We start from the raw sequence: 20,708 nt of genomic DNA, 5'->3' as shown, positions 1-20,708 counted from the left end.
AGCTCACGCATCAAATCCACACAGAGATTGCACAACAGTCATGGGAAAACTTACCTGGTCATCATGCTCTCCTGACTTTATGTTACTGTCTCTAAACTTTTATTGCATCCTCCATCAATTCTTGATGTGTAGCGCTGTGCTGTGCAGTGATGTGCTCTGCAAAGAGAATACAAAGAGAACCCACATGAGGTGGTGAGATTTAATGCAAACCTGCTGCGGCCGTGTGTTTTATAATGATACGTAGTTCCCTCATCTGTACAATAAAGCTTGAATCTATGTGAGTGTGTGTGTGTTTACTGTCTTATATGCATGCTTTAGAATGTGTGTGCAGATAAAAGCTGTCTGGTTTCACACTGATGTTAAACCTATTATCATAACAACTGGCAAGAAAGCTCATAAAATTATGGGATGTAATAAAGTTAATGAGCAAAACATCTCAGGGGACACATGGTGTGTGTATCTGTAGCTGTGTGCGTGTGTATGTGTGTGTCTGTGAGTTGTTCTTTTATCCTTGTGAGGACCAATTTGAATTGTGTACATAGTTATATGTGTGCCTCTCTGTATGTGTGTGTGTTTCTGTTTGTGAGTGTGTGTGTATGCATGTGCATGTGTGTATGCGTGCGTGTGTGTATGAGTATTGCTGTGTCGTTTTTTTGTCGAAGACAGTGCAACACAGGAGTGCTGGTGTGCAGTGATGCATCATTGTGTAATCACTTTTTCCAGTAACAAACAGTGTAGGGATTACAATGTGAAATTCCGTAATTACTCTGGAGTTACTTATCCAAATAATGCTTTGTTAATTTGACAGTTTAGTAAGTTGTGTTGTTTACTGTGAGTAGAAATGGAAAGCATCTGCACACTGATTCAAAGCTCAGAAAACTTTGCCAGACTGAACAATGGCAACATTTTGAACCAACTAAATATATATTAACATCCCACACCACCTACTGCCCTCAGTGAATTGTGTATTTACCCTGTTGCCTCCATTTCCCATTAACCACAGTGCACACAGCAGTCTACCTTGACTTGGTTGTGTGTGCCAAGTTTGATTAAACACAACTCTCCACAGGGACCATCTACAAAACATGACCACAAGATGTTAATGATGCAGAACCTGCTTTCGTTAATGTTGTATTTTAACGGTGCAAATTCCCCTTTAGGTCCTGACAAGGTCGGTGTTTATACCAAAACAGGTCCCAGACAGGTAACACAACAAACACAAACACACACACAGGTATGCTGAGCATCTGGATTCAAGATTAGTCAAACATTCTCTGTCCATGATGTCTGGCAATCTAACAGCTGTTGGGTGGCACACACACATAGACACACACACACACACACATAGACACACACAACAAGTTCATCTGGAGAAACTCTGCCTCCAACAGGGTGGGGACATCTGGAGCTGAGGAGTCCAGTGAAAGGCAGCAGTAGTGGGCCACACAGCAGGAGGGGAGCCCCTGGTCCTGAAGAGGCTGGAGATGCCGTCATGTTTTCCAGGCAGCTGGAACAGGAATGATGAGGCAGGCTACTAACTAACAGAAAACAAACAGATGCCAAATGGAGAATGTGTGTTAGTGTGTGTGAAAGCATCTGTGGGGAAATTAAAAACTTTTATTAACCAGGTGGATTCCTACATCCCATTGCTGTTAAATGGCTTTAGGGGAAAAAATCCCTGTTTATACTGGATATTTAAGAATGGGCACAAATCATTTGCATCCAGAATGAAATCTGTCCTGACAGGACATACAGATTACACATACAAATTAAAGGAGAAACTGAAAAGATGAGTGTAATTATGAGAAGTACAGCGGCCTCCACCCAGGCTTGAAAGCATCAGTGCTTCAATATGGCTTCGTCAAAGTGTTGCTGATGACCTTCACAGCCTCCATGTCTCGACCCAACTGAACACCTGTGGGAGAATTTGATGTAATGTGTTAGACAGCATTCTTTAAACGAGAGAAACTCTTGGTAGAGGGTTGTTCATCCCTCCTGTACAGCTCGGATACTCGGAGAACCTATGATACGGGAAGCAATGAGGCTCACACTTCACGTTGGGTTTTGCATTAATTTTCCACCAATCTGTATTTAAAGGTTAGATATTTTGGGAACTGTTCTTGCTCATAGTTGGATGAATAGATCAGTCCCACTCTCTTGTCTGTGTGGTAAGTATAGAGCTGGAGCCAGGATGTGGTTATAGCTTTGGTGAATTTAGTTTCATAAAGATTAGAAGAGGCGGAAAACAGTTAGCCTGTCTCTGTACAAACTGAGGAAACCTCGGGAGAGAACCGGCTCCTCTAAAGCTCTCTAATTAACATGATGTATCCTGCTTGTTTAATTTGTACAGAAAAAGAAATATAAAAATGAAAATTTGTGGACTCCGGGAAGTCATTGTCATCTCCCTCAAAATGGTTATAACTTCCCATGAAACTGCAAAGTGTCATTTGTACATTTCTGTTTGTGTGTGGATTTAACAGACAGTGTATACATGACGCTGCTTCCAGTCTCTACGCTAACTTGATCACCTAATTACCTTCTTGCTCCAAAATACCTAACACACACAGACATGAGAGTGGCGTTGATCTTCTCATCTAACTATATTTAGGTGCCACATTTAGCATTTTGACATGAATTCCCCATTAATTCATAGATGTGGAGACGCTGGAAATGAAAGCATGTCATCTAATGCCATTCTCGTCATTTCACATTGTAATTAAATCTACTGCTACATAGCACAAGACAAGATAGCCTGAAGACACAAAACAGGAAGATGCACTACACTTTCAGCATAAATAGATCCAACATCCTGTTTATAAGAAAAAGCAGTGGGTTCTATTTTGAGAATCATTAGCATGAGCAATGCTGCCTGTCATGACAGTAATTATTTGGACCACAGTCTCATTTATTTATGCTGATCAAACCAAGGTATCCAAATTAATCTGGAAAGTTTAATGCAACATACAGCAAATCAAATATCGCTACTTTTCCATTTGGTTCCATGGGGTTTGTACAAGAATGGCTCCTTCAGTCTCTACATGCAACAGTGAGACAGCGCTCCCCATCACACTGACAGAGATAAGAACTCTTTTCAGCGTGGGCCTCTACATCTCAGCTCCCATTCTCCCCCATTTTCATCTTTTTTTTTTTCATGGCAGAATCACTTCTCGGCTTGCTTCATCTCCCTCTATCACTCCAGCTCATTCATTGCGCTGTCGAGCGAGTCTGTTCTGTCTACGTTTCAGCTTCTCCGTCAGATCCCGCCTGGGGCCAGAAGGATTCCTGTGATAGTATCCTCAAAGTTAAGATATGCCTGCACACTGACACACATGAAAGAATGAGATGAAGAGGCTGCAAGTCAGTGAGACAGAGTGTGAATCTGACTCAGAGAGACTTGAAGTGTCTCTGTTGGCAGTTCAGTTCCAATTTGCCTGATTTGAAATGTTACATTTAAAATTTGCAAATTAGAATATAATGAAAAGCTATTCTCTTTTAGTTTTTATAGATTGGAAATGAAAAGAAAGTACGTAAATGTAGTCTGGTTTTTGAATTTCCATTTCCTGAATTTCAATCCAACAGAAAACATGTTGAGCCGAACTGTGCTTCAGAGATGTCCCTTGCTGTTTTTGAAGTCTGCAGCTTCACTCATTTTCTCTTGACAGCTGGTTATCAGTCTCTTCGCACCCACTCCTTCCATCGGTCTAATGACGACTGTGCCTTCCTCTCATGTCTGCCTAAGAATAAAGGATTCTTGTGCAGAGTGAGAGCAGTCTGACTTGACTCTCGCCTCTACATGCATTCCAGCCTCCGTCTCATCTCAGCCCAGGCCGGAGTGCATCAAGACAATGGCCTCAGTCTTGATGCACTCCTGACTGGCTGAGTGGGCTGCGTAGGTGGATGCTTGTCTATCTGCAGTTTGCCTGCATGACTTTCTAACAGGCTGACGGGGTTAATAACCAACTAAGTGTGGGTGTTATATGAAGTTCAGTTTTTCAGTGTCTGACACCAGCCTTATGGGTTTTTTATGCATCAAACTCTGTGGAGTTAGGGCAGCCCAACCCAGATTTTAGCCTTTAGCAAGATGAGCAGAAGTAATTAAGACCTGCAGTGGCTTAATTCACAATATTTTGATTCTTGCTTTAATTGTTTGCAGTGATTTCACAGAATAAAATCTGGCTGTTTGTCTCGCTTCTGTAAGTGTATCATTCATAAGCTGAAGTAATTGACCTTTTGCTAAAATTATTTTATTTTAGCACATGGCTAAATAATTAGAACATCACTTCTGCCCTGCTTTGGTTTAACAAATTAAAAACTGGCTACATGGGATGAAATTCTGAGTTTGCACAGTCAACCAGTTCTTCTAGGGTCTAGGATGCAATAAGCGAATGAACTGATGAACGAGCAAAGGAATAATCAAACAACCACTGTTCACATAGCAAATTGCTACATCTCAGTTCACAGAAGGCGCACATGACTTTGTACATTCTGATTCAGATTCAGTCCCTTGCTGACATATGGGCTGACTGACTGTTTGACCTGCTGGATATCTGTCAGGCCTGCCGGCTGCTGGCTGGCTGAATGGCAGCGTTGTCCACGCACTGTGACCTATCCATATTGCATCCTTGAGATCGCCAGGTCATGTTGTCAGCACGTCCGAGCACAGCTATAGGGGAATACCAGTCCATATGAGATGTACATTAAACGCCTGAGGCTGTCCAGTTGAAACATCAGCATGTACAAGTCTGTCTAAAAACTATTAAACTATGTGAAACACAATTTCAGGTTTGAAGGAGAATCTAGATGTATGGGTATGTTTAAAACATCTGAATTTGGAACTGGCATTTCAACACTGATAGACTTTAGTTTACTGAATATTGCACTGATTGTGGACTAAATCCACACTCTCTGAAGTCCTCTTTGATTTTGTTAACATATTTAGTATAAAATCAAGCAGCTGTACCCATTCACATGATGGAGAGCTACTGTGCTAATCATCTTTGTCTATTGCTTGAAGGAAAAGTTCAACATTTGAGGGAACAGGCGTTTTCACCTTCTTGTCAAGTGTTAGATGAAAAGATTGATACCACAAGTCTGCACTATAAGAACTAATGAGGGAGGAGAGTCAGCAAGCAAATAGCTAGGCTCATTTCTCATCTCAGCACTCTATATGTTATGGCATGATTAGGTCTCATACATCCAGCCACAGCTGCGTACGTCAGAGGAAAAGCAGAGTTGAGCGGCTGCTGAAAAATCTATAAACTTGATGATAAACGAACAAAAAGTAGGTGAATGTGAGATTATGAAATGTGATGTACAACCTGCTGCTGGATGATGAGTGAGCAAAAGAACATTTAGGTTCTTCCCCTAGAGTTTGCATAAGGAATCCTACAAAACATGGTCACAAAAAGGAGCCATCGATTAGCAGAGCTTAGCACAAAGACTGAAAGCAAACAGACTGACTGATGTGCAAAGCTGTAAATCCTTATACTCTGTGTACAAATAAAACAAGACATGACAGGTACACTTTGGAGGTACTGGTCTCTCTGTTCTTCTATATTCATTGCTGTCTCGTAACAGAAAAATGCATCCTGAGAGCTAACTGTAGCAACACTAAACTCTTTGGTGTCTCTAGTTGCACAATGCAATGCACACTTTAATATGACAACTAATCAAAACTCTCACAGTTGTTATTAATCAGACTAACAGTGGTTTGTGAGTAACGAAGACGTCATAACTCAGAGAGGTAAGACGGATATTTAGAGCAGAGAAGAAGAAGCATGAAACTAATCAAAGTGCTTTTTGTCTGGCTTTTCCAGTTTAAGAATAAAACTTTTCTTCATGGTCTCTTCATTGATATCATTACATTCCCACTCAATGTAAAATAGAGTTAGGGTCAGACGTAGTGTAGAGTTGACAAGTCAGAAGAGGTGATGTGTCAGCACCAAGCGATGTAAGAATGCACGCTGGTCGAGATTTAAATGAGACGCCACTATAAGAACATGTTTGCCGCCCCAGTTATTCTCTGTGGCGTGGAATGTGTTTGCATTGGTATTTGTATTGTGGTGTCTCGTTATTTAATGTGGTTCAGGAATGCAGACAGATAGTAAGTTAGCTGCCACCTCTGTTTTGACCATTAACTTACATCCCTGGGGTGATGCATACACACACACACAGACATACACATTCAGACAGTTGGCAGCCTGGTAGATTTACTGTGCTGTTTATTGTGCCAGTCGGCTTTCTGTCTAGTTGTCATCTATTCTTGTCCTGCAGCTTCGTAGATGTGAATTTAACCTCTTGGATGATGCACACCACAAATACATGCCACTTAATGAGAATAGGTGCTATTTGAATGCTAAGCTGGTAGACCTGGCCGGAAATATTAAGAACCGCAGATCGTATTCTGCATGGTGCAACCGCGGCACATGCTGAAGCAACCAGCAACCAGCTCATGGGAAATTGCCTTTCTTGGGTTCCCTGGGGGCACAGCGAGCTATAAGAGGCATATCACACTGTCTGGTTCAAGACCTTTGTTGTGTGTCATCTTCTCTACCACTCCTCTCCTTTGTTTTCTCCCTCTGTGTGTGTACGACCTATCACAGTGAAGCAGTAATCACCTAAAAATAGTGTGTTTTTAAGCTCCGTGGCTTCTGCGACAGGTGTGGCAGGTATGGCAAACTGCAATAGAAGCAACAAGAGTTGACGTTACAGTGGAAAATGTTGTGTTGTGTCAGAGCAGCATCTCCCCCCCACTACCTCATAACAAGCATAACCAGCACATGAGGTTTGTGGTTTTAAAATGACTACATCGGAACAAGATTAAGTAGAAAATGAGAAGGCGAGTTAGGAATGTTGAGAATGAGCCTTAGGGTGTAGTGAAGTGAGACCTCAACCATGAGCAGACGAGAGGTGAGGGGGGGTAGAGACAAACAAGGCTAAGTTATAGGCCTCCTGCTTCATCAGGGGAATTACAATGAAGCCTATATCCCTCAGGACATGAGATATTGTGTGTTGCATACAATAGCTCGTGTTTGTGGGGACTTTCTGTTTGTGTGAGTGTTTGCATGTTTCTATTGCTTTGAGCTCATGTGATGTTTTCCCTGCTGGCTACAAGTGGTAGTTGTCTGACGGTGACAGATAGAGTACTGTATATACCAGAAACTACTGGTACAACATCGTGTCTCTGACTTCACTGTGAAACAGGGGTCTTGAAGTTTTTGAAAGACGATCTTGCCAGTGTGAGGAAACTTCTACATGAATAATTCTATCTGATTTTTCCCGACTCAGTTTAAAGTAGCTTACACTGCCAAATACAAGACGTAGAAATGTAGCTCTTTAACTTTTCCCAGTTTCAATGAGCGACCACAGAGGCCTCACTGATGTCATGCTGATTTAATGTGCATAAAGTGATTTTAAGAAGTTTGAAAAACTTGTTCCGCTTCATTCGTTCATTTGTCAAAGATCAGACACTGATGTGAAAAATAATGAGGCTGTTTCAAACACAGGCTGACAGAGACAATATCCCTTCAAAATATTAACTTGCATGAACTTTTTTTTTTTAGGGATTTGTGCACTGTGGGTTTTTGTTTCCTGAGCGGAGGCTCTTAGGCAGCACTTCCTCTCAACATTAGCCCAACCTAAATGCAAGAATAGCCGTAACGGTTATATTATCTACCAACAACGTAAATCATTGAATCTCTACAGCTTGTTGGTTCAAAGAAATGCTGAGTTTAAATGTCTGCTGTAACCAGATGCTCCACAGGCTGCATCATTTGATCCGAACACCTTCTGTGGCTACAGACAACCAGCTGCTGTTCGTTCTGTGGTCCAAACCCATCTGGCCAACTTCTAAAAACCCTTGTAACCCCATTACAGAGCCTTTGCGAATACCACCTCATGACCACACACACACACACACACACTTCTCAGTGCTCTTCCCATTTACCAGTTCTTTGCTCGATCATCTCTTTAATCAGACAGATTTCCTTCAGTTTTTCCTTTCGGTTTTTACCAGTTTGATTTCATTTTTGCCTGTTTTGAATGTCAACTATTCACACACTTCAGCCCTTGACACTGCCAAATCTACTGAATGGCTTGTGGCCTGTAGGAGGCTACGACATGTGTTATCTCTATGACACACAACTTTTCACAATTCCACCCCCTGCTGTGCAAGCACCTGGACCAAGCACTAGGCGTTTCCAATGCAGGAACAAAGGCCAGGTCACTAGAATGCACCACCAAGTCAGAGGTACTGCTATGGGGAACCAAACTGCGGAGACCAGGGTTGATTACACTGGTCCACTGGTAGGTTATACAAGTTATACAAGCTAATTTAGTTGGGCCCCAGCTTCATTGTTGTCAGCCCTTTCCAGCCATAGCAGGTAGCCATTTCCAGCACAAAAGCTCAGACGAACCAGTTGTAACCAAAGTTCCCGACTAGCTACTGAACATACGCAGCATTCAGAAGCCAGAGAGCAAGATATTTCCCTCTGGAGCTGATGGAGACCAAACTTGGAGCTAAAAGGAGAATGAATACTGAACTTAAGTTATAAAATTCTAGAGTTGCTTGGAATTAGGTAAGGATATTTGTGGGTCATTTGGTTGTTTTGTTTACAATGGTTCCTTTGGAAATGGCTGTCATTGACTATTTTTCAACACTGATTTTAAGATGAAATTAATACTGGTCATCTTCCACAAGAAGGTTAAGTTGCCCTGCACATGTGATTTATCCTCTTTAGCACCACTCCTCGCTGAGATTTCCAGGGCATGTTTGTGTGTGTGTGTGTGTGTGTGTGTGTGTGTGTGTGTGTGTGTGTGTGTGTGTGTGTGTGTGTGTGTGTGTGTGTGTGTGTGTGAGAGAGAGAGAGAGAGAGAAAGAAAGACTTAGCCAAGTCATGAGATCAGCCAATCCACTGCTCCTGTCCCCTGGCACAGAGCGTTGTAGGAGGTGAGCCAAGATGTCGTCCTTCACGGTGAACGGAGACATATTTGTGCCTTGATCCTTGCTGCACTCTCTCTAGTAAAAACAAACAAAAATTAGTGTGGGACATGATTGGTGAGGAAACCAGCAGCTTGATCTTGACCTGTTTCTCACTGGAGCATTTTCAGTTTGCTGATCCCTTCATCTTTCTGCATTCTTGCAGTAAACAGGGTGGACGCACACTCTCCCCACATAATATACTAATCCACTGTTATCGCTATCACTATTATAGTATAAAGGTGTATCTAGTCTGTGAATGTATTTTAATGTTGTCAGTCAAGGACTCACAAAGTACCATCATTTGCTTTGAATGACTCAATCAGTCTTTTTTGATGGTGAGCGTAATATTTGTACAAATGGTGGATATAACATTTTGGAATGAAACTCTTCAATTATTTAGAGACCAATTAGTCAAACCACAAAGCCTGGAGCAAAAGCAGCTGTTTAAAGTGAGGATGATCCATAGAGGCTAAAGGTAGAGCAGGTATGAATCTTCACAAGCTGCATTTACACACACAGAAGCAAAAAACCAAACCTACATTTTGAGCAAAGAATGTATATATATATATATATATATATATATATATATATATATATATATATATATATATATATATATATATATACAAAGAATAAACAAGGCAGGTTAGCTGAAAACCAGAGAACATGAAATTCATTTGTGCATCTGATGAGGATTTTGTGTTGTGAAGAGTGTGTGTGATCTTTATTGGTAAAGGTTAACCCATTATTTTGAAATGTCAGCATGCAGCATGTGATTGGTTGAAAGGCGAGGAAGTGGAAACTGGTCACAACAACTCTGTCGTGAGAAGTGCCATCATGAAATACCAACATAAAACTGATGAAATAAATAGCGAGTAAGTTATCAAATTATTCCATAATTTATTGGTTTGTATTTATTGCATGTTTTTGCTGTGTTACTTGTCTATCAATAAATTATTTATTTCACGGTCATGTTTATTTATTTATTTAATATGGCCCATTTCCTCATTCCCTATTGTCAAACTGTGTCCTCACTCCAATCTAGACAGAGTGCCAGACAGAGTTCATTATTAAGATCCCAAAGGGACATTGGTGGGATCACATCATCCAATCTCACTAACCAGGAAATGAGTCAGTGTTGCCAGGGAGACCAGTTGCCAGGGCCACCAAAAAGCATGAACAGAGGTGACTGTTCTGATGCACGCACGCACACACGCACACACGCACACACGCACACACACACACGCACACGCACACGCACACGCACACGCACACATAAATAATGATACAACATTTAGTGAATGCAAGTAACACAAGAGAGAGAAGAGAAATTCAAACTCACAATTCACAGGCAACATTTTCTGTGCACTTACTTTAACATGGAGTTAATTATTCCACAATACATGGTTATGTGCTGTGGACTAACGTCTTGGTAATGTGGTGTGACAGTAGTAGGCAAAATATTAAATCTAAAATACTAAATTTTTAACGTTTTTCGAAGTGGTGGGACGTGGGCCTCCCCACGGGGGCTCAGTGAGAGGAAGTGAAAAAAATATGACATTAGTTATCAAAGGGAGATCATGTAGAACAGAGTAAATGTGTATGATCTGGTTAAAGAGATAGTTCAAAGATACAGAACTTTTACTGTTTTTTCAGACTTTCCCAGTGACAGAAACTAATAAACACCAAGAATTGAGCAAAACTAAGCAAGTAAACTAAGTGACGAGGGGCTTTTACCCAGCTTTGTTTCAGGGGAGGCCCACAGTCTCAGACTTTGTTCACCATTGTCTCGAACAATTTAAAGTAAATGGCAGACAAATTGCTTTCTACTAATTGCTTGCTCTGTTCACAAGATTGCGGCAGTGATAGCTGCGACAAGTTACAGGAAAACACTTTGGAAATAGCTGGGCCACAATGAAGCCCCCGTAGAACAGCTTCAAGGCTTCTCGGCCCTCCCTATACGCAGACCACGCACTGTGCATAGGGCCCCATGTTTCCGGAGGGGGCCCTGAGGGAGATGTGCAAATTGCGTGAATGATTCATGGAGCGCACCGCTGTGCACATAGAGTCAGTATGAGATGCACAATGAGGATCCTTAAGTGCGAGCGAAGCAAAGGGTAATGGCTGACACCGCGCATGCACGCCGCCATGATGATTGGCAACAATCAACATCGGACCAATCAGCAGTCAGAGGCTGCAGGGTTAGGGGTTGGGGTTAGGGTTACAAAATCTAGCTTAGGGCCCCTGTTTGGCTAGGGGCAGCCCTGGATTCTACAATTGACAACATTCAAAGTATATTTCCCACGTTTGGTGATGTGATGATGTACGATGAAGTCTCCATTGCTGAGAGGCAGCTGTCCATCTTCCTACCTCTCCTCTGAGTTCATACGCCCTACTCTTTCTTTGATCTCCTATTCATCCATCTATCTCAGTCCATATCTGTGGCGTAGGCTGATGTCCCTGTAATTACGGCCTCCTACTCTATCTCACCCTCAAACACACACAAACACGCACATATCAGACAACAAATACAAGGCTTTTTACATTTCATTTTAATCTTTCATGTCTCTCATCTCCATTTATGTAAATTACAGGGCTTCATCAGATTGCGTCTGCCTACCCAGCTTGACTGTGGCAATTCTCTTGTGTTTCAGAGGATTTCCATATGAGTTGGGTAATTATGTCTAGCTATTCAGCCTACGCACAGGGACACTGCGCCATGGGTGGTAGAGCGACCACAGTTCATTGAAAGGTCAATAAGTAAACAGGGGTATCGTCTTTCATACAGTTCTGCTGCCCGTTCTCCTTATAGCCTTGTCTGTTACTGTACTGTGTGTTTGTGTTTGTATATGTGTGTGTGTGTGAGACCATGAAATGTCGAGCTTCATATTAAGTCAAACTGAGCCACTTTAAAGAGGACTGATCAATTTCCATTCCAGATCCATCCAGATCAACGTTGAAGTTGAAGTGACAAGGATGGCAATACAAAGACAAGTGAATATTCCACACTGAGAGAAATCTGGGGCCAAAAATCCACAAAAAGACAAAATGAGCTACAGCAGCTTGGCTGCTTGACTGACAGGTAATCTCCCAGAGGTGCACTAACATAATCTAGGTGGATTTACTCTTCCTTACCTGGCTATAACTTTCCCTCTGCTTTTTGTATGACTCACCTGTTAGCAATGAAAAGCTGTGACAGTGTTCATGAACATCTCTCTCTCAGGCAGGTCGTACTTGTCTCCTGCTTAGGAAGAATAGAGCTATCAGTCACAGGTTGTGTTAGAATCATGACAGCAAATATCCAGGGGTCTCAGGATGTATAAATCACTAGCTTCATTGATTTACTTATCGACTGCTTTTACTCTGATGCTTTAACCCTTCAGTACATATAATAACCAGCTTTGCTTTACTGTTTTTATTGTTGTGTATTTATTGCTGTCTTTGCTAATGGGTACTGTAATTGGCATATTTGAATTGGTTTGTCTGTGTATTTTAGAAAGGAATGAAGACACATAGTCCACTCACCACTGGGACCATTTTCCCCCTCTGACAGCCACAAGGGCAAAGAGCAAAACCATGATGGATTGGATGGTGAGAAAGTGGAGGAGGGCCTAGAGGAGAGATTAAAGGAGAAGAGGAAAGTGGGACGGAAGAAAAGAAAAAAGAGGTGGAAGTGAGTACAGTGACTTATTATCTGACCAACATGGTTCCGGACCAGTAGCTCTCAAAGAGGAAGTCCTCAAGCAAAATGAGGAATTGTTTCAATTCAGTATAATGATCCCTATTAGCCAGCGTGCTCTGACAATGACCTGTGGTCCTGTCTTGTTTCTGTTTTGGCCTTTGTTTTCATCACCTTCACTCTAATTCAGTGTGAATAACAACAGTATTCTTTGTGTATGCAGCCCCCATATCAGGAAAATCTGGATCTGGATTTTGATGTGGGTCTAAACGAGTCCATGACATGAAAATATTTGGGGTCAACGCATGTTCAGAAATAGATTAGAAGAATTCAGCTGCACTGCTTGAAAATACAAACATAGTGTGAAACAGACTGTCAGTTGTATAGAATCTATCCAGTTTTCAAACATGAGCCATTAAAAACTGCTGCTCATACTCAGTTACCCAATAAAGGCTGTAGCAACACGAAATGACCAAAAAGGAGAGGATACAGAGAACTATAATTCAGGATATCGCAGGGTCTCTTGGTTTTATATTATCCATTGTTTTAATCTGTCCCTTCCCCTCCCTCAATTTCATGAAATTATAATACTAAATTGCTGAAATATCCCTGTTCTAGGGGGCTTCATTGTGGCCCCAGCACTCTACTGAAACATGCCTTTGATTTCCCAAATTGTTTCCTTGATAATGATGTATATGTACAAAAAGACTGTACACATTTATGTAGTCATCAGCTACTGTTCAAAGCACAGCACTGTTTGCAGAGTCAAATCCTTCAAAAGCTTTTTTTTTTTTTTTTACCGCTCTGTGTAACAAAGCTCCTTCTCTGATGTTTTACCAGCAGTCACTCGAGCTAAATGATTTAGTTGGCAGAGATACCCATGGGCATAACTCACCACCCGCTATTCTGATGGAGGGGTCGCAGGTCATACCAATTCATCATAGCCAGGTGGAGTGGAGTAAATGATGGAGAAACACACACACACATGCAAAACACACACAAACGTGCACACACTCAGAGCGGCAGCTCTTTAATGTCAGACTTGCTCGCTCAGTAAGGAAACTGAATAGGAAATGCTAACTCATAATAACGTGTGACCTATGAGTTCACACTGAGGTAGATGCTATTATAGCTTATATAACAACTGAACCTCCTTTTCATGTTATCACAGTTAGTTTTCTCCTTCTCTTATTTGTTGGCGCACTCAACATATACTTCCTTTCTCTCTTCCTTCCCTTTTCCTGTTAAGATACAAATGTTCCAAAAAGAAGTCGCTGTTTTATCTGGTTTATTGCTGTTAATTGAAGTCCTGGGTGGAGTTACTTTCCTCTACACAATTACGGACGCTCAGGTCGGAAGATGGAGAGAAGTGGTGGAAGTGTGGAGGGGTGGAGTGCAGGAGAGGAGGAAGAGACTCAGGTGACATCACCCCCTTCCTCTTACAACTATGCTTGGGACTACGTGCTGCTACTGGAGGAAGTGGTGCTAACATAGCATTTGTGTGTGTGTGTGTGTGTGTGTGTGTGTGTGTGTGTGTGTGTGTGTGTTATAGACTTCAAAGAAAATCTAATACTTTTATAGAAGAATCTGTGATTATATCCTGATGGATTTGTTGATGGGATATTTTTGGAAGGTTCATTTCTTAAGAGATAAATTTACCTCTGAAATCTTTAATCTTAAACATGAACATATCACCTAAAAGCTGATTCATGAGTGAGGTGAAAGTTTTGACAATGTACAACTGTTATCCACATTTTTTTTGTGTGTCGGTGTGTCTGTGTGTGTGTGGGTGTGTGTGTTTGTGTGTGTTTATGTGTGCATGTGTCTTGAGGATGGGCTGTGGTGAGACAGGATGAGAAGTAACAATGTTAGTCACCACCCTGCCCATAATTTCTCACACATTTATGATGTAAAATACTGGAAACTAATCAAACATAACCAAAACCTCCAGTAAATATCCACTCCCAAAAACACAGGTTTAACAGGAAGAGGGCTGAATCATTAAACTGTATCAGGGTAGATCCTGTCCTCCTGGAGAGTTCACCTTTTGCCAATTTAAATAAACCTGTTCGGAAACTTTCGTCAAGAAAAGAGAGTGACCATTAGCAAATGTCACTGACAGGAGTAGTTGAGAACTTTAGGAAATAAACTCATTTGCTTTTTTACTGAGAGTTGGATGAGAAAACAGACACCACCTTCACGGCTGTATGCTAATTATAAAGCTAGAGCCAGAAGGCTCTTAGCTATCCTGGCACTGTCCAAAGGTAAAAAATACACCTACCACAACTTATTAATGCCCCACAACCACAACATGGAGTTTTTACACTTCTGGGGTTTTTAGGATTAAACAAACATTGGTCAACAAAGGTGGATTTCTTCTGCCTTTAGACAAAGCTGGTCTAGCTGTTTCCTCTTGCTTCCGTGTTATTTTTCCATCTTTTCTCTGGTGTTGTTTCACCTTTGTTGGATTATTGCTGTCTCCAAGTCCTTGCTCAGCTAATCCAGCTGGTATTGACATATTTGCCTCCAACCAAGGAGGTTCTCTTCCTTCTCTGTTTGTTGGTTTGTTTGTTTATTTCTACACAGGATTACTCAAAAAGTACTGAACTGATTTGCACCAAACTTGGTGGATGGATGGGGCATGGTGCAGGGAAGAACTCATTAAATTCTGGTGTGGATCCAGTTAAAGAAGCAGACCCAGTAATTTTTGTCAATTTGCCAGGATATATGTTTGGATATTTATGAGAGATGAGCATACTACTGAGTGCCATTCTAGTTAATGCTGTTTTGACATGTGTTGTGGGACACGAGGAAAAGCAGAGAGTGAGCAGCTACTATTACGTGAAGCAGATACCCATGACATGTGCCAGAGAGTGTAATGAAGGGGCATCCATCAGACAGACAGTTTGTCAGTCAAACACACCAGCTTCTGACCCTGCAGAGACAAGCTCATCATGTGCACTTGCCGCCCCTTAACCTTGCACCTTTGCACTGGCAAATAGCTGTCAACAGAGTCATAGATAGATATCGTTGTCATGTTAGAGCTACATAACTAACAACATTCAGGAATCAGCAAGAGACATCTGCCAGCTAATAAAACCCCCACAAAGCACTTTGGAATAAGTCACAACTGTCCAACGAGCAAGTTCAACCTGAGACTGTCTATCTCCTGAAAAAACAAACTATCCAAACATCTATAGTTTAAGGCAAACATGCATCCACACACATGACACAGACCCTTGTACAAAAGACAGACACAAGTCTCGTGTGTTTTCAAGACTGATAGAAATCTCTCAGAAGACCATATGTGTCTTTGAAGAGCACATAACAAAGAGCAGACTGCTCAAACTCCATTAGCTGAGGACATGGACATGGCATTGTTGACCTGGAGCCTGTTTTTATTAGTGTGTGTGTGTGTGTGTGTGTCCAATGCATGTCAAAATTCATTCTACAACTAAGGAGCCAGTAACCTATGTCTCTGTCTGTCTGCCACAGTGGACAGCTGTTTAGCCTAGCTTAGCATGAGGACTGAAAACAGGGAGGAACAGCTAGCACATCTAAAGCTCTAAAGTAAAATATAATAACTAATTTGTTTAAAAAAAAAAGAAGAACAAGTTGCCATTTTATGGTGGATCACGAGTAACCCTTGTATAGCATAAAAATTTAAATCAGACTTTAGTCACAGTAGGTAAAACTGTTTCCTCATTGTGTTGAAGTTGTTCATTTCTGATCTTTGTGAGTGATCCACCACATGCAACTTTTTCTCTGTCCCAATCACACTGTGAAGTCTCTCTCAGCAGAATTGACCATGACCAAATAAAACCTATACAGCCCTCCTCCCACATGACCCCAGCTGTGTTTACTGTCTGCTACTGTGTTTGATTCCCAGGACCTAGAGACAGGAGATCCTGGGAGAAACAACATATTCACACACACATACACACGTAGTCATAGTCTGGATGGATGGATGACTGGTGGCCAGGACAGAGAAGGCCAATCGATCACGATAATAAAGTCTTTGTGCTCCTTGGACCTGTACAATGGATTATTTTGTACCATTTGTGGTTGCTGTCCCCCTCTGGGCATCAGCGTATTGAAAGAAAAAAACTTTTTTTTCTAAATGCAGTGTCTTCATTGAAAACAAGAATCTGTGAGTCATTTTTAAAAGTGAGCCAGTTATAAAAATCTGTCTCAAAAAATATCAGTGCAAATGAAAACAGAGTGTTCAGATCCTTGGATGGATAAACAGTGTTTTATCTTAATCAAGACACTTATTCTATTACTGCATGTTAACATTTCTAAGGACTGCTATGGTTTTTCTCCTCCAAATCAATTTCACAAACTGCTTTGGGTAAAAAAAGGGAAAAGTGTTGTGTGCAGTACAAACAGTGCAGGTTAGATGGGATAAGTTATTAATAATCCTCCTCTGAAAGTTAGAGCAGTGCAGCAGAAATGTGACAGGATTTTGAACAGGAATTAAAAATAAAACATAACCACACAAACAGAAGAAAAAACAGTTCTTCACAGGGTGAAATAGTGCCTGAGAGGACAAGTTGGTGCCACAGAGGGAAAAGAGCACAAGCTGCTGTACAGGGCATTTAGAAAAGAATGAATCACGTGAAGAGACTTTTCCCCTCTTCTGTTTTCCCTGTGCATGACCTTACTGAGCATGTTAAAACTGTTATGCCATCCAAATGACTGAACTACTGTATGACCTAAATAACTTTCATCCACCAAAAAAACTGGAAGGGGTAACTGGCTGATTTCACACATTATTGTTCACCAAAGTTAAAATCAGTGAGAAAATTGAATGCAGATTTATTTTGCCCTGATCAGTAAATCCTCTCATTTGCTTATTTACAGCCATTAAGATGAAGAGATTTTGCTACAAAATGAAGCCAAATTTGCTATTACTATTAAGCATGTTGAGCTAAATGGGCTTTGAAGTTGAATTATCCTGCTGAGCCTGCTGTAGGGTCAGTGTTTGACAGATTATCTGCTGTTCATCGGATAGCATTTGAATGTAATAACAGGGAAAACAATCAAAACCAGCTGACAAGAAGAAAGGCTGAAAACGATGGATAGTCTTGAGCAACAATGAAAGGACTTTAGGAAAAGAGAGAACAAAGAGAGCGGGTTAATTATTGAGACAGATGGTACACAATGGCATGGCATTAACCATTAACCAATCACAGAGGTTTAACGAATGAGGTAAGAGGTGAGGTCACTACCTGTAAGCACTTCAGCTTTGGATTTAATCTGTAGTCGAGTGATTTAGGTGAGGAACTGTTCCCTGAAACCCTGTGCGTGTGTGTGTGTTTGCATAAGTACCTGCAAGTTAGTGTGCATGCCCATATACAAGGCCACATGTTTTTAAGGAGACATTACTCGAACAAGGACCCATTTATCACATATATAAAACTTCTCCTTTGAAAGTCCAACAGTGCAACATATAATTACATACAAGAAAATTACACTGTAGAAGTTTTTAAATGAGCTTATATTAAGTCAAATATGTTGTGGGGGATGCTGTTTGACCTGGATGTGTGAGTGATGCTTGACATAGTCCTCAGCAGAACAGAGAAACCCTATCGCTGCCATTAGTGCATTATAAGGGATGTCTGGACATAGAGACCAAGTGTCACCTTGGACAATTTAAGAGGTATGTTTCCTTACTCAGCTATATGCGCACACACACACACAGGACATGGCAGACGCCACCGGTACATTAGTTTGTCTGTGACCAAGCCGGTCATTATTAGAATAGTTGCTGTTGATGCAGACCTTCATTTAAACCTGGCTAATGGCTCAGTGTCGCCTGCCCACACCCACGTATACACACACACACACAGTGACACACTGATAATTATACATTCCAGGGACACATTGTCTCACTATGGTGGGTCTCCATGCAAGTCTGTCTCTGTGCATCCATCTCTTTTCTTTTGTCTCACCACATCTCTTGTTAAATTTCCACAGTCATTACTTCTGTCATCTGGGCTGGACATCCCTGGATGGCTGGTAGTGAACATGAACACACACAAATTTGTGCAACACTCTGTACTTTCTAAGGACAGACCCTGATCACAACCACTGCCCAGATATAGGGCACATTTCAGCTATAGTCTTCCTGTTATCGATATGTTAAAAATCCCAACGTAGGAAGTTAAAACGTAGGAATAGTTTGAGATTTTGGGGAAATGTGTTTATTTGCTGTCTTGTTGAGAGTCAAATGAGAAGACTGATACCACTCTGAAACTTAGTTCAGCATGCAGACTGAGAACGCAATAAAACAGCTACTGAAGCCTGACTCTATCAAAGGGTAAAAAAAAAAAAAAAATCCGCCGACTGGCACCTCTAAAGCTCACTAATTAACATGTTATCTTGTTTGTTTGATTTACACACAAACCAAAATAATTAGTGGTTTAACCGTGTGGTACATACTGTAGCTATTTCTTGCCGAACAACAGCCATGGGCAGTGACTTCCTGTCGTCACCCTGATGTTGCCACACTACCAGCAGACAGGGCGCAGAAGAGCTGGGCGGACAGGTCAGCTGCTGTCGGTGAAGAAATAGTTATAGCACGCAACTCCCTCGAAACCACAAATTGTTGTTTTTACATTTTCCTTTTGTGTACAGATGAAATAAATGAGATATAACATGTTAATTAGAGATCTCTGTTTACCCCTGCTTCCAGGCTTTACGCTAAGCTAGGCCATCCACCTCTTCCCTCGTTGCTTATAATTACCGAGCGGACATGAGAGTGATATCGATTTTCTCATCTTACTTGGCAAGAAAACAAATTATTCCTTTTTATCCTCGTCCCTAAACCAGCCTAAACTAATCCAAATCTGATCTCAATCACAAACTCAAATCCAAGAGTCGCTCGCTGCAGAAGGAAGAGGCAACAAATCATCCACATTGTGTGTTTCACTGACATCTGCTCTTTAAAATGACAGTCACACACACTCTGGTTGTCTCAGCCCTTCTGTGCTGCGTTCAGTCATCAGGCAGCATTAAAGGGAGCCATGTCTGTCTGAGCTGTTGATGGACCAATTTCATTTTAAACATTTCTGACAATTGAAAAATGAAACACATCACACACATGAATCCATATGTACCAAACATATAAACATACGCTCACACGCACACACATGTTCCTGGTACGCTCGTCACACACATACATACTGTAGATACACATTGATTACCCACCATGCTTCTCTCTATTTACGAGGGCTTGTCCCTTTTCCTGTCCTGGCTTCCAGATCATAACTCCACCCCCCCAACGCCCCCACCCCTCACTGCCTGCAGAGCCTCCGCAAATGAGATAAGAGCACTAATGTGATTGGGAGAGAGAGAGAGAGAGAGAGAGAGAGAGAGAGAGAGAGAGAGAGAGAGAGAGAGAGTAAGAGAGAGAGAGTTTCTAATTTAATAGAAACTCCATCAGGCTAATGGAACTGTAGACTGACCGCCCAGCCCCCCATCCAACCCCCCACCACCACCACACACACACACACACACAAACAGTCACTTACTCTTCACTATATTGTACCTTGTGAGTGTGGGAACCTATTAGCATTCACCACAATACACTGGGCCACAGAGTGAAACGAATACGCAGAAAGAGGGGACATGAGAGGTTGAGAGAGGACGACAAACTAATGAGTGTGAGAGATGGACTGGTGGAGAAGAAACATGAAATGATTCTTTTAGATGGATGTTCAAAGAAAAACAAAAAGGCCCCCCAATTATGGCCGTGCAGGTTTGTGGTACCTGTTGAAGATGGGACACTGTGAATGGAGACTGGAGGGGTGGAGTCAGGTTTTGGGTGGGGCGGAGGGCGGAGATGACAGATGGTTTTTCACTCACAATCTGTCTGGTACAACGGTAATAAATGAGTGTGTACTCCTCTAACTATCTCACACACACACACACAAACACTGCTGATTCTCATTCACGTACAGGCTTGTCAGCTGATTTATTTCCACTTACGCTCTCAAGTGTGGAAATTTGGACGAGTGACAAAAAGCACAAACAGGACGTGTCCTT

At 41.6% G+C, this 20,708-nt stretch overlaps 2 long non-coding RNA genes across 4 annotated transcripts in view; both read right to left on the bottom strand.

Moving 5' to 3' along the window:
- Nucleotides 1-12,201, bottom strand: part of LOC121185129 — a 19,328-nt gene extending 7,127 nt beyond the window's left edge. For 2 of the 3 annotated variants that reach the window (XR_005894339.1, XR_005894340.1), the window contains exons 1-4: nt 12,154-12,201; nt 1,357-9,016; nt 974-1,076; nt 55-156 (exon numbers count right to left, since the gene is read on the bottom strand). This is a non-coding gene — a long non-coding RNA (uncharacterized LOC121185129). The remainder of the gene's footprint in view (nt 1-54; nt 157-973; nt 1,077-1,356; nt 9,017-12,153) is intronic. The other variant, XR_005894338.1, reaches the window with a different exon arrangement.
- Nucleotides 12,190-20,708, bottom strand: part of LOC121185139 — a 21,118-nt gene continuing 12,599 nt past the window's right edge. Inside the window, exons 2-3 of the long non-coding RNA XR_005894342.1 lie at nt 12,506-12,591; nt 12,190-12,221 (exon numbers count right to left, since the gene is read on the bottom strand). This is a non-coding gene — a long non-coding RNA (uncharacterized LOC121185139). The remainder of the gene's footprint in view (nt 12,222-12,505; nt 12,592-20,708) is intronic.

The sequence above is a fragment of the Toxotes jaculatrix genome, chromosome 1 (assembly GCF_017976425.1).
Source record: "Toxotes jaculatrix isolate fToxJac2 chromosome 1, fToxJac2.pri, whole genome shotgun sequence".
In the NCBI taxonomy this organism is placed as follows: Eukaryota; Metazoa; Chordata; class Actinopteri; family Toxotidae; genus Toxotes; species Toxotes jaculatrix.
The sequence above is the reverse complement of the archived record's forward strand: the minus strand, read 5'-3'. Positions and strand labels throughout refer to the sequence as shown.